This window comes from Phodopus roborovskii, unplaced genomic scaffold, assembly GCF_943737965.1.
Source record: "Phodopus roborovskii unplaced genomic scaffold, PHOROB, whole genome shotgun sequence".
NCBI lineage: Eukaryota > Metazoa > Chordata > Mammalia > Rodentia > Cricetidae > Phodopus > Phodopus roborovskii.
Window position 1 is genome coordinate 3,940,001 of NW_026125562.1, and position 13,940 is coordinate 3,953,940.

At 43.5% G+C, this 13,940-nt stretch overlaps 1 long non-coding RNA gene across 1 annotated transcript in view; it reads right to left on the reverse strand.

Moving 5' to 3' along the window:
• Nucleotides 1–1,765: 1,765 nt before the first annotated feature.
• The window catches only part of LOC127216879 (uncharacterized), a 38,208-nt gene continuing 26,033 nt past the window's right edge, over nucleotides 1,766–13,940 (reverse strand). Inside the window, exon 3 of the long non-coding RNA XR_007834049.1 lies at nucleotides 1,766–2,305. This is a non-coding gene — a long non-coding RNA (uncharacterized LOC127216879). The remainder of the gene's footprint in view (nucleotides 2,306–13,940) is intronic.

The window sequence follows — 13,940 nt, forward strand, 5'->3', positions numbered from 1 at the left end:
ATCATAAGAAGTAAGATATCTGTGTAGTGATCCTAACCAGTCATATAATTTGTTTTCCAGATTAGTCTCTTTAACCCACACATGCTCAAATTGAATAGTTGTTTGGGCTGCTTTACAAAATATCACAGACTTGATTGAAAAACAAAACCATGAGCATATTCTCCTGAAGTTCTGGAAACTAGGGTGTAAGAGGTCACTTCCTTCTGGAGGCTTCAAGCATGATCTGCCCAACCTTTGCCTTGCTCCTGGGCATCTGGCAGCCCTTGGCATCTCTTGGCCTGCAGGCCTCTCCCAATGGTCTCTGTCTCTGTCTAGCAGGTCTTTCTCTTCATGCCTTCATGTTTCCTCTTCTTACAAAGGGTAGCAGTTGCATTGGCCTTAAGAGATCTCACTAGCCCTTCCCTCTACTTGGGTTTGCTTGTATAGTTAACTCCTTCCGCCCTGTTGCTGCCAGCTGTGTTGCTGTTTAAATCTGAAGACTTCATCTAGCTTTCTAATACTCCAGAACCCTCAAAGGGCTGAAGTTAGTGTCTCCTGTGTCAGTCTGAGACAAGAATATTGCACGCTTTCTTGGGCTCCTGGAGCAGATGGGCTGGGAGGATATTTCAGCCTTAGTCACACAAGCAAGGGAACAATCAAGCCACCCTTTACCATGTCTTCCTCCCAGCTGCCTGGCTTCTCCCTTAGGAGTACAATAGGTATTTAGACACTTTGTTAGAGGGAGTCATTATAGGTTCGAAGAGAAAACTGACCCTAGAGAAATGTCCAGAGACCTACAAGGGTGACCCCAACTAACATTCTGAGAAACAGTGGAAAGGCTACCTTATGTGCCATTCCCAGATAATGAGATTAATAACTAACTTACATGCCATCATAGAGCCCTCATCTAGTAGCTGATGGAAACAGAAGCAGACATCCACAGCTAAACACTGAGCTGAAGTCCTGGAATCCAGTTGCAGACAGGGAGGAGTGATAAGAAAAGGGGTCAAGACTATGCTACAGAAACCCACAGAGACAGCTGACCTGAATAAGGGGGAGACTGATAACTGGGAAATCAGCATTATACTGACTCAGACCCCCTGATCATGGGTCTCAGTTAGAAGGCCTGGGCAGTCTAAGAGACCTCTGACAGGGGAAACAGGATGTATCCCTGGTGCACAAAAAGACTTTGGGAGCACATTCCCCATTGAGGGATACTCCCTTAGCCTAGATGTAGGGAGGAGGGCCTAGACCCTACTCCAAATGACAGATTTTGAAGATCCCTCCCTGTGCAGTGGGAGGGGGGTGGTTAGGGGTCATGGGAGGGAGGAAGGGAGAGGGAACTGGGATCGATATGTAAAATAAGAATACACACACACACACACACACACACACACACACACACACACACACACACACACACACTGATTCCTTACTTGGGCCCATTGAAAACAGGGTCAGATCTTAGCATCTCTGTTTTCATTTGTATATTCATCCTTTAGTCATTATTGTTAGCTTTTTACAATATTCCCACTTCAGTAGTCCAAACTGTGCTCCAGTCATTGTCTTAAGCCTGCAGTCTATTCCTCTTCCCAATGCACACATTGATGAATGTCTCTTTGTCACCATCACTCATCTTTAATTGGTATATCAGGACAAGTGGCTCCATTGGGATTCCTGAAGTGGGGCTTTTTGTCCCCAAACTCTCATAGCAAGAGAGAACTCGTGGTGGTTTCTTGTGAAAGCCATGCATGATTCAGGTATGTCCACCTCAATCCATGAGAGATGTGATGATACTCATGCTACATGAAAATTCGTTCTGATTCTTCTCCACCAGAAGGCTCCTTACCTCTGTGCAATTGTGCTCAGTTGCTTCCAGCAATCAGCCCTTCACACCAAGAAATACAAAGAGCAGCTTCCATCAAGCTACACATTAGGAGGAAATGCCAAGTTTCACCCTTGGGGTAGTGGTGCAGTTACCCATGTTCCTGGGGCTGAAGAAGACAGGTTACTCAATTGTTCTCCAAGAAGACAGGCTGTCTTCATCTTGCTTGCTGGCAAGTTTCAAATGGAAGTGTAGTGAGGCAGAAAATTTTTTAAATTCCACTTTCTAGGCACTGTTGAAAATCTAATCCAGATTCATAGCATTAATTAATTTCAAGTTTGGAAGTCTGAGGTCATTAGACTTACTCCATTTGCACATTCTTGCTTTTTGAAAGCTGACAAACATTTCACACATCCTGGATATTGGGCTTCTTGCCCAAGTTTCTCAGAAATTGCGGATGATGGCTCTGCAGTCCTGTTCCCAAGTTCTAATGAGATTCATCTGAAGCCAGAGCATAATCAGTGTGACCTCCAGCCTGACGTCCTCCCTCTGGAATTGCCTTTACTGCTTTCCGGTTGGAGAATTACTCCTCTTGAGGAAGAACAACCCAGTGCATTTAAGATGCTGCCTCCTCTAGTACATGTGGGGCCTGGCTTGCCCTGTCTGTTTTCCTGCCTCAAATAATTTCCTAAAAAAGCTCTTCTATCATTTGTTTGTCTCAGCTCAGCTTGCACATTAGTATTCCTGACACCAGTCTGGTGGGTTTGGTGCTGCTTTGGGAATCACTTTTGGCCCTCTGCCCCTCCCACTGCTGTAAGTTATCTTTGAAATCCTGTGCTCTCCCTGTACTGTCCTGGAGGAGTACTCTGCAAGAGGACCTCTCTCCCCCAGTCCCATCTTCTTCCTGGGTGAGGGCATTAGGCACCTTCCTGCTATTAATGGAGTTTCTGCTATGTGTTAGGGCCAGCACCGGCGGCATTAGTCCAGGGAACAAGGCCACATGTGCTGCCTGCTCTTACAAACACAAGAAAAACAGATATCATTCAAGTCATTATGTGAATATGTATGAGATCGCAGTTCCAGACCTGTGCAGACACTTACCACTCTAAGAGCTCATAGAAAAGCTTTATTTCCTTCAATCAAGTTAAAGATGGAGGCAAAGATAACTGGGATCTAAGAGATGAATGGGGCATTTACTGAAGACAGAAAGGGAGAGAAAACAACCCAGTTAACAAATGGGCAAAGGAACCAGGCGGTGGGGGCACATACTTTTAATTCCAGGAGGCAGAAGCAGGTGGACCTCTAAGTTTGAGGCCAGTCTGGTTTACAGAGTGAGTTCCAGGGCAGCCAGCGCTACACAGAGAAACCCTATCCCCAAACAAACAAACAAACAAACAAACGGAGGGTGGGGGAAGGCACAAGTGATCTGAACAGAATATGAACGGAGGACAGTAAGTATGAAAAGGTGTTTGTGTAATCCTTAGGAAATTGCTAATTAAAACAATAACGGTGGCGTTGGAGGTGTAGCTCAGTGATGAGAGAACTTGACTAGAATGCAAGGTTCTATTTTTAGATGCACAAAACTCATAATGTTATACAGAAAGTAGAATGGCTAAAACGCAAAACAGGAACAGCACCAACATGCCCGAGAAGAGTGCAGCGGCGAGAGTCTGACTTTCTGTGGGTGAGAATGAAAACTGGCACAGTCCCTGAGAGAGACAGTTTGGTGGTCTCTTACAAAAGCAAACACACTCTTGCCAAATGACCTAGCAGGCTTGCTCCTTAGTTTTGCTCAAGGGAGTTGAAAAGTTACATCTGTACAAAAATCTACACGCAGATGTTTATAGCAGCTGTGTTTATAACAGTCAAGACCTAAACGCATCCGAGAAGTCCTTTAACAGGACAAAGGATAAACAGATGCATTCCTGCAATGAACTATTATTCAGATGACAAAGAAATGAGTTACCACGCCATAGAGACAGGAAGGAAATCTTAGAAGCATATTACTAAGTGAAAAGAGGCCAATCTGGAAAACTATATAGTATATTATTCCGATGATAGAGTGCTCTAGAATGGGGTGGAGAGGTGGCTCAGCAGTTAATCGCACTGACTGCTTTTTCAGAGGACCCAGGTTTGATTCGAAGCACTCACATGGCATCTTACAACAATCCCAAAATCTGACACCCTCACACAGACATGCATGCAGGCAAAACACCAATGCACATAAAATAAAAACAAATCAATTATATTTAAAAAGGAAGGGAAAATAGAATGTTCTAGAAAAGGCAAAACTATGGAGGTAGTAAAAAGATCAGTACTCATCAAGGGTCTGAGGAGAAGGGTACATGTGGAGAACAAGGAACTTTTAGGACAGTGAAAGATTCTGTATGATGCTATAGGACAGTGGTTCTCAACCTGTAGGTCACAACCCCCCTTTGGGTCAAATGATCCTATCATAGGGGTTGCCTAAGACTATTGGAAAACACAGATATTTACATTATAATTTATAACAGTAGAAAAATTACAGTTATGAAGTAGCAACAAAAATAAAATGATGTTATGGTTGGGGGCCATTATAAAATGAAGAACTGTATTTATTAAAGGCCACAGCATTAGGACAGTTGAGAAGCACCACCCTAGAGTGCCTGCCATACCCTAGTTGTTTAAACCCACAGAATGTAAACACAGCCAGCACTGATATAAATTCAACTGTGGTGTTTAGGTAGTAACTGTGTTAATGTGGGCTCACTGATTGTAACTAACTGCAGTGTCTCACATTGGTGGTGGAGGTAGAAGCTGCATATGGGAATGAGCGAGAAGATGTACACACACTCTTTGCCCCCCCCCCCAACATCTTTTGTTGTGAACCTGAAAACTGATGTAAAAAAAAAAATGAAGTCTACTAAATTTTTAATTGGGAGAAGGAAGGAGAAAACAAGTTGCAGAAAAAGAACACTACTTGCAGAGGCCCTCAGGCCTGGGGATGTTTCATCGTTATGCCGGAGCAAAAAGAGAAAGATGGGGCTTGCTGGGGCGGAGAGACAAGCATGGCCCAGACTCTGAAAGGTCTGGTGAGCTGCTAAGGCTTTTACTTTATCCTGGAAGTGCAGAGAGCCCCCACCCCAGTAGTTTTAAGGTTATGGTGACTACGATCCCAGCACTCTGGAGGCAGAGACAGGTGGATCGCTGAGTTTGAGGCCAGCCTGTTCTACAGAGCAAATTTCAGGACAGTCAGCTATGCAGAGAAACCCTGTTTCAAAAAAAGGAGAGAGAGAGAGAGAGAGAGAGAGAGAGAGGGAGAGAGGGAGAGAGAGAGGGAGGGAGGCAGGGAGGGAGGGAGGGAGGGAGCACCTTGTGGGGGTTGTTTCTGTTATTCTGTCATGTGGGACACACAGACAGGACTCAGGTCATCATACTTGGTGGCAAGTACAATTGCCTACTGAGCCATCTCACTGGTCTGTGTTTGTACTTCTGGCTACCAAGTGGAGAGTGGAAAATACACTGGTATACTGAAGGGGGCCAAAGTGGGCATGAGAGGGCACTGATGCCATGGCTCAGTGGGAAAACAAAGGTAGCCTGAATGGGAGTGGGTGTTACAGGAATGGGAAAAAGGAAAAAGACAAATCCAGTATTTACTGGGACAGAATTTGAAGGAAATGGGGGAGAGGAGGGAGCCAGACCTGTTTCCTTGGTGAATCTGTGATTGTCCAATGAGAATTTCATGTTTTGGAGATTGGTCTCCCTTTTTAGCCATAGTCTTTTTTTCAGGTTTTTGACTCATGCAGATTTCTTGCCTTCTTAAAATCCACCATCTTAAAATTCCTCCAGTGAAACCAGAGGTGCCTTCTGTACCACAAAGGACTCTAGTCACTAGAATTGCATTCATAAAGCAAATTAAGCATTTTTTGTGGCATCTTCAGGATAAGGAACTACCACACTTACCACACAGCCATAGATCTGTGTGCTGGGGCAGGAGTTGGTTCCACATCTCCACACTCATACCCCAGTGCAAAAATCCATGGATGTGTAAGTCCCTTATACTAAAGAGAACAGATACTGTTACCCAGGAAACATAACCCATGTAAAGGCTCCTGTAAGCTTTAAATCATCTCTTGATGAGTTAGGATGCCTGTGTTAATATTGTCTTAGAGACAAATCTCTGGGCATGTCTGTCAGGGATTATCATGATTGGGTTAGTTGAGGTGGAAAGACAGACCTCAAATATGGGCAGCACCACTCCCTAGGCTTGGGTCTGGACTGAATAAAAAGGAGAAAGCTAACTGAATGCTGGTATTCTTTGCTGCCTTACTGTGGCTGCACTGTAACTGGTGAGCTTGAGCTCCTGTGACGGAACATCCCAACCATGATGGATTACATCCTGGAACTGTGAGCCCACATAAACCCCCTCTTCATCATGTGGCTTTTGTTGGGGTATTTTATCAGAGCAACAAAAAAGAACTAATTAGCTAATTCAATATAAATGCTAGGTGAAGTTGTTGTCCTGCATTGCTTAGTGAATGGAAAACAGGTTTGTGTATCAATGTTGAGTGTAGCTTTAATTTCAAAAGTACTTTTGATGAGCTAGGAGATAGCTCAATAGGGAAATTGCCTTTGTGCAAGCATGAGGATCTGAGTTCACATTCTCAGTACCCAACAAAAAGCCAGGTGTAGTGATGCACATCTGTAACCTCAGTGCTGGGGGAGGAAAGGCAGGGACAGGCAGATCCCTGGAGCTCATTGGCTAACCAGTCTAGGCAAATCAGTGAGCTTCAGGTTCAGTAAGACCCTGGCTCAAAAAATGAGGTGGACAATTTAGATGATGTCACCCAACACTCTCCTCCAGCTTCTACATGCACACACCCATTTGAACATGTATGTACACACCACATGCATACAGACACACAAATATGTTTTTTCTTTTGGTTTTTCAAGACAGGGCTTCTCCGTGTAGCTCTGGTGTCCTGGAGCTCACTCTGTAGACTAGGCTAGACTCAACTCACAAAGATCTACCTGCATCTGCCTCCTGAGTGATGGGATTAAAGGCATGAGCCACCACGGCCTGGCCTATACAAATATTTTTATCCCAAGGTTGGTTGAGTCTGTGGATATGGAACCCATAGATCTGGCCCAGATGTTATTCTGGGTATATCATTATCTCACTGACTCATTCTGAGAACCCAAAGAGATGCTATGGTGGTCATCAGCCTCACTGACAAATGGGGAAACCAAGGCACAGAGATCATATGACTTGTCTGTGTTCACTCAGCTTGGATTTGAACTCTGGCTCTGGAATCCTGGCTCTTGGCCATTATGCTGATCACCTTTTAAATATGTTCTTTCTTTAAGATGTCTCTAATTGATCCTAAAGAGAAATTTTCTTTTATCACTTGTGTCTCAAAAATGGAGGGTGAGAATCTGAATAATCAAGCAGAACATGTATAACCCAGGGGCAAATTGCAAAGGGGAAAGCAAAGGAGATGAACAAAGCTGGCCTGCAGCCTCATATGAGATAGGATGAGGAGGGACAGAGAAACAGACAAAAACACAGATGGAAGAGAGCTAAAGTAGCTGTAAGAGCCGCTGAAATCCAGCCGATGCCAGCAGATCTCAAAGGCATCTGGCTCTTTTCCTAACAGTAAGAAGGGGATATCAATCTGCTGGGAAGCATGATAAAGCAAGACATGAACACTTGATTCCTGACACAGCACGCTAAAAGAATCTGGAGAAGACCAAGACGGGGGTGGGCCTTGGCCAGACATCTGATGCTGTGATCTGAACGAAGAGAGCTTGTTGCGTCTCAGGGGAATGTTTTAACTTGCCTGACACAGCCTTATGGGATCTACTTGGAGGGAGGCAGGCCCTAGGCATGTGCATTTTTATAAAATTCCTCAAATGAATTCTGGCAGGAGTCCTCAGAAGGCAGACTGGTCCAGTCTAAGCTGGTGCTTAGAAGGGTTCTCCTGGTGGAGTGTGTGTGTGTGTGTGTGTGTGTGTGTGTGTGTGTTTGTATGAAGATGTACACAAGCTGCTACATGCACATAGAGGTCAGAACACAACCTCTTGTATCTGTCTTGTTTGAACTGGGTGTCATTGTTTACCACGGTGTGTACCAGCTGAATGGTTCACAAGCTTCTAAACTTCTAAAGAGTCTATCTGACCACAGGAGCACTGTAATTACAAATTCTCCCTACCATGTTCAATTTCACATGAGCTTTCAGGCCCTAACTCCTTTGTGGCAAGTGCTTTACCCATTGAATCACCTCCCCAGCACTATCCTAGGGAAATGTTTACCTAGTGTTTAAGAGAAAAGAAATCAAATGCACAAACACAAAAGCCAATCTGGAAACCCTAGAATTATTAACCTGGGTGAAACTTGTGCTAAAGGCCTTGACTTTCTCATCTAGCCTCCAGGTGGGTCCACTGAGATCTATAAGGAAGATGTACCCTCTTCAGACAGACCAGGGGATGGGACCACAGAAAAGGGTCCTCCCCTGCAGGAAGGTTAACATCACTTCATTCCCCTTCAAGAACGTAAGATGTGACCACATAAGCAGAAGCTGAATTACACCTTTGGAACCAACTCTGGATAATAGCAAAATGAGTGTAAGTGGTGTGACAATTAATTATCACTGTCAGCTTGACTGCATCTGGAACCATCTAGGTGAGATGCTTCAGGGTGTGTCTGTGAAGGTGTTTTCCAGAGAATTTAGCTGAGGCTGAAGGCCCACTTTAGATGGCTCCATGGACTGGAACCCTGAACTGAATAAAAAGAAGGAAGGGGAGGAAGCCAGCTGAGAATCAGCATTCTCCTCTCTGTGCTTGTTAACACAGAGCAACCAGCTGTCTCACATTCCTGTGAGCCAGGTCTTCCTCAGCATGATGGATTAAGCCCTCAAACTACCAGCCAAAATAAATTCTTCCACCTTAAATTGCTTTAGTCTGATATATCGTCACAGTAATTAGAAAAAAACCAGCTGATATAGATAATTATTATTATTATGATTACTACTACTACTACTACTACTACTACTACTACCACCATAACTGCCATTATTATTATCTGTGGTTGGAGTAAGGAAGTTCATGAATGCCCAGATAAAAGAATATCAAGTATTTATTTGGGGAACACTTACACACTGAAGATAAAAAGCTGCCTTGGTCTTATGCCCTGGAGGTGTAGGATGCTGCCCAAGAGAGTACCAGTGTGCTGCCAGTCCACCTGAGACATGGTCCCAAAGAGGCTGGTACCTCAAAGACTATTGGCTGAATGAGTTTCCACAATAATTATCATTATTGTTATTTTTCCGGTTGCTGTGACATCAACATTCTCCATTTGCGTCTAGAATAATTCCTTTGGTCTAAACCATGAAAACCCTTTCCTCTCACCATTCCCTCCTTACATGACCCTCAGGGAAAAGTAAAGTGAGAGGACTTTACAAGGCATATATTATATGTTCTCATGATATGCAATTAAGCTATGTAGAAAGAAAAGCAAAGAAGACATAGACATATTATGATCATGCTTCTACCTCGAATGCAGAGAGCTGTGGGAGTTAGAACAAGAGTGACCAGATGGTTAGGGATGCATTTAGGGAGTGGGGTTCACCGTACTTTATCCTATGATCAAAAATAACTAACCAATAAATGCACATGGCCATGCTGGAATGGATTGGAAGTGTGTCATTATGTAAGGACTATGACAACCACAATTTTAAAATAATTAAAATTATTCTAAAAGGTACATATAGAGAAAAAAATCATCCATAAATAATCCCATCAGCCATAGCTAACTTCCATGGCTAAACATATTTTCCTTCCCAGGCCTTTTTGTAATTTATTTTTATATAGTTGAGCTCATATTGAGTCTATGATTATTTTATATCCTCTTTTGTTTCTCATGGAGTTTATTTTTATTTTTTACCTGTTTTATGTTCACAAACTAATTGAGTTTGACTTAACATCAGGACACGTGCATATTTTTATTTCATAAAAGTTTTGTGAAGTTAATTTTTACTGTCAGTATAATATTTCCTTATATGGACATGATAGAGCTTCTTTGGTCATTCTGAAGCTGGACAGTCAGGTTCTTTCCAGTTTTGAGGGGGAAAGTGGTAATGAGGGAAGCAATGATGAGCATTTCAGTGCATACCTCACCACCCGGCCACCCACACAAGCACATAGTTAGCATTACTTCTCGAGGACAGAGTATTAGAAGTAGTGGCTGAACAAATACATTTATAGCTTATTTTCAAACCACCAGTTTGCTTTATAGAAACTTCATGAAATTTATACCCTGCCTGAGAACTAAGAGGCTCTATGTAATGCAATATCCTCCTCCTAATTGTAGTAGAGAGGATAGTTGCTCTGGTTCCTGCCTGCCCTCCAAAGACATATTGTGTCAGTAAGTTGTCTGTTACTGTAACAAAATACTCAAAGCTGTGTGGGTTTTTTGTTTGTTTGTTTGTTTGTCTCCTTTTTGTGTGTGTGTGGTTTTTTGTTTGGTTGTTTTTTTGTTTGTTTGTTTGTTTTTGTTTTTGCTTTGTTTTGTTTTGGGTTTTTCCAGATAGGGTTTCTCTGTGTAACAGTTTTTGCTGTCCTGGAACTCATTCTGTAGACCAGGCTGGCCTCAAACACATTGAGATCTGCCTGACTCTGCCTCCCAAGTGCTGGGATTAAAGATGTACACCACCACTGCCTGGCTGTATGGTTTTTTGTTTGTTTGTTTGTTTTGTTTTTAAGAGAAAGGTCTATTTAACTAGAAATGCAACTCTGGGTGACTACATTGATTTGTCCTTTGGCAAGAGCCCTTCCATTGGACCACATCATGATAAATAACACCATGGTGGGAGTTTGTAAACAGACAGAGACCAATAGTGAGACAAGAAGCCAGAGCAACACTTGGGTCCTATAAGAACTATGCAATCGGGTTGGGGGGAATCCTCTATGAAGGCACAACCCAAGGCTTCACCCCTCCTAACAGTCCTACCTCGTCTTCTTCTCAACGTTGACGCTGGAAGTCAAGCTTCCATCCTATGAAGTCACAACTAAGCCATATCCAAATCACAGCACCTGTCCCCTCCTAACCTCTGTGACTAGACCACCATGGCAAGCTGTGAGATAGTTTATCAATAGGCTCTGTCTAGGTGGGCCCACAGCACTCACAAGGAGAGGAGACCCAGAGAGACAGCTGTTTGAGAACTCTTCTGACTGGGTAGCTGGTTTTAAAGATGAAGGAAAGGGTCAGGGGTTAAGGAATTTGGAAAAGCTTCAAAAGCTAAAAAAAAAAAAAAAAAAAAAAAAAAAAATCATAAAAAAGTGATTATCCCCAAGGGCCTCCAAAAACCTCTATTGAACTTCTGACCACAGAGCTAGAAGACAGTAAGTTTGGGTCATTTGAATACGGTAAATTCATGATAGCTTGTTACCACAGCAACAGAGGGTAGGTAATATGCCAGCGTTGGAGATTTTTATTTCATTTCATTCCAATAGTATTTGCTGTCATTTTAATATTTTAATGTGTATTTTTGATTAGGGATAGAATGCATCTATTGATTGTCTACTCAGAAAGTACCTCCTCTGAGAAATGCTTCTTCTAAGAATGTGGACAAAATAGTGCTGGATAAGGAGTCAAACCTACAGAGCATTTCGTTATCACTTAAAATTCTGCAACTAGAGGGAGAAAAATGTCCCCAACCTTGTAGCTCTGTTGGTGCCTAGGGAAGAGGTCGGTCAGTGAGTCCAGAAGAGTCACATTTCTGTTCTGTGAACCAAGTCTGTCAAGAACTGGGAGGGATGAGGTAAACAAGGATGGAGGTGGGGACACTCTGCTCCTGGCTGTGACCCTTTCACGGAGCATCTTTTGCCAAAAGCATTTCAGTTTTGTTTCTATCACTTATCACCAAGTTTTTTTGCTTTTGTTTTTGACAGTCTCCTGTAGCCTACACTGGCCTTAAACTCCATGTTTAGCTGAAAATGACCTTAGACTTTTGATTCTCCTGCTTCTACCCTCTAAGTGCTGAGGTTATAGGTGTGTGTGTGTGTGTGTGTGTGTGTGTGTGTGTGTGAGAGAGAGAGAGAGAGAGAGAGAGAGAGAGAGAGAGAGAGAGAGATTTTGACTAGTTATATAATGCTGGAGAGCAAACTCAAGGCTTCGCGAATGCTGAATAAGCGCACTTGACCCACTGAGTCACATCCGCAGTTCCCACCAATACAGTGGTTTTAAAAGGAAAATTATTTATCATCATCATTACTTCTACTACTATTTATTATTATTGTGGGTGTAGGTGCCTGTTGAGACCAGAGGGCTCCAATCCTCAAGAACTGGATTTACAGGCAGTTGTGACCCATTCATCATGGGTGCTGGGACCTGGAGTTGGGTCCTCTGTAAGACCAGCAAGAGACCCTGAGTCACCTCTCTAGCCTCCTTCCCTTGTGCTAACATAGTCTTAATACAGAAACAGGAGCTTGAACTGGGCTATGGAAATGGATGAACTCCATTTGGCTGAATCATGATAGGGAGACCATCCCCAGATCCTTAACTATATGCTTAGGAGACTAGATATGAAAATATGAGGGGAGGCAGAGAGACCAGGAAAGAGACTGCTCTCAAAGAAGCAAGACTCAGTTATCCTTTAGACAGATACAGTATTAAAAGAAGTCTTTTTGTTAGCATCCAACAAATGGCTAAGTCATTCTATACGTTTATAGCTCTTTCTTCTGTTGAATAGCAGAAATCTAAGCCCTGCCAGACACTGAAGACCTGCGCCCAAGAAGATGTCACAGAATTCTGGAACTTAGAATAATGACACCAGGTAAAGAGTTCAACCGGACAAGCACAAAATGTTGCACCCTCCCTTTCCGTCAGGGAATTGCCATCCTGTTCCCACCCCACCCCAGAGGAGCAAAAGTTCTAGTGGAGACAGCCCTGCCTTTCCCTGACACTGCTTCCTGCTGACCCCTGGAGAATGGGTTCGACCCCTAGGGCTACTGTCACTGGCCTGTGCTGATGGCAGCTCTCGGGTTATTTACTTGAGAGTGGATCACTGGCTGGTAGGTTATCCCATGACCACCACCAAATCAAACTCACTGTCACACGGTGAGTGATTTAGGGTTTAGTTCTTCAAAAGCTCCCAAGCCTGCCAAACTGAAGTGTGTGGTACTCTGACACTGAGGTCGTTATTTCCTAAACTTTCCCAGATAATCATTAAAAATGCAGATGCCAAGGCACCTCCCTTGAAGAGTCGGTGGATCTGGAGTGTGACCGGAAATCTGTATTTTTATCACACTCCCCAAGAGATTTCTATTTTTGAGCAAGCTTGGGAAATCCTACCCTGGGACAATTTAAAGGAATGCAAACCAACAGGTAGTGGTTTGGTTTTTGAGGTAGCACAGCCATGGGCAACAATTCTTCACTGTCAACTCGTAAGAGGTCTTGAAGATATGGACAAAGGAAATTATCTCAACAAGAGACACCTGGAGCAGGGTCATTCTGGCTGATGCAAGGACTCACTCCTTGCCAAGGATACTGGAGTGCTCACAGACTATGGCCCTGGCCTCACCGCCTCTATCAAGCTGGGTCTGTTTAAAGGTTGGAGCAGGAGCCGCTGAAAGTAGTTTCCTTCCCACAATTGTAAAGGCTGGCATGTATGACAAGTGCCCTGTTTCTCACCAGCAGATGTGGTAGAGCCAGTTGGTAGTTGTAATAACCTCATAACAAATAGAGTCAAGTTATGAGAAGCTACACAAAGACTTGACCCAGAGGCACAGACATCACCAGGAACCCTGAACTTGAACTTGTCACCAAATAAACGATCCTCTGTGCTCATGCTTCCAGTACCACCTCCATACACACCCAAACTCATTCTTTTCTTCCATTTCCTTATTTCATTCACTCAGTCAGTACTCTTCCCTCAACAAAATATAACCAGTATGTATGTGTTTAGATGAAGCGAAGACTCCAAGAGATGAAGAAGACTGCCAAGAGATGGGCATAGTGCTGCATACCGGTAATCCCAGTACTCAAGAGGCTAAGATGGGCAGAGCAATGTCCAGTTCAAGGTTAGGCAGAGGTACTTAGTGAATTTCAGGCCAGCCTGGCCTAAACAGTGAGACTGTCAAAACACACACACACACACAC